Source organism: Arachis ipaensis, chromosome B02 (assembly GCF_000816755.2).
Source record: "Arachis ipaensis cultivar K30076 chromosome B02, Araip1.1, whole genome shotgun sequence".
In the NCBI taxonomy this organism is placed as follows: Eukaryota; Viridiplantae; Streptophyta; class Magnoliopsida; order Fabales; family Fabaceae; genus Arachis; species Arachis ipaensis.
In genome coordinates, this window is record NC_029786.2 from 98,678,265 (window position 1) to 98,679,409 (window position 1,145).

Here is a 1,145-nt window from a genome sequence, read left to right on the forward strand (position 1 = left end):
CATATATAGAAAATTTTGATGAAAATAGGAAATTAATTTAGATGGAAGAACGAATCAGTGATAGGATAGAGGCCATGATAGCTCAAATCGCGCACGGTGGAGGAAGAAGTAAGGGTTTCACGCACAGTAGAGGAGAGAAAAACGGTCGACGATGGTGAGAGGAGGATGTCTAGGCAGCCACGTGACTCAAAGACGGCACAGATGCGCACGGTGGAGCAGAGAACAAGGTGGGTTTCGCACATTATGAAAGAGGGATTAGGGGTTTCACACAATGTAGAGTAGAGGAGAACGGTCGACGACGGTGAGAGGAGGATGAGTCGGCAGCCACGCAACTCCATGGTAACATAGCGGCGCATGGTGGAGCAGAGAACAGGGGTCCGCGCACTTCCAGTCTCCTTTCGCGAGTTTCTGTTTTTCTTGATTTTGGATAATCTTATCTGATTTAGGTATCACAGCCACCAAATATATGATAAAGGGTTGGGGTTACCGAGGTACTTCATAGAATCGATGCTAATCCGATCCATTCGATTCTGCGTCACATTGAAGAGCTCGGATGGCAATTGCTGCTACTTGGCAAACTGTAGTAGGAGAAAAGGCAGGCAATTTGCTTATGCTAATATCCGTGTGTCTTGTAATGTTTTATTCAAATTTTTGATGTAATAAGAAAGAGATTCACTCAACTTAATTTGTCCACACCATAGTTTATGACAAATTGAAATTGAATCAAAGAGAATCACTCTACATTCTATCCAATTTCACGATGCAACAATAAAGGGACTCACTCAACTTCATTTGTCTATATATGATTTTGTCACAAAACCAAAAAGTGAGTTTTCAAACTTCTAATCTCTGTATCATGGCTACAATAATTTAGAAGGTATTTATACACCTCATCATCATATTAAGTTAAAATAATGAAAATCCTAAGGCTGCGTCTTGAAGGGAGATTGAGATTGAAAGCCAGAGATCGAGAGTTAGAGACTGAGACTAAATTAAGTCTTTGTATTATGTTTGATGTAAAATGTATAGAACTGAATTATGTCTTAGTATCTTATTTGATTCAAGATAAATATGGAGATGAAATAAGAATTTTTACTAAAATACTCTTAGTTATTAAAGAAAATGCTATTAAAGTTTCAGTTTTC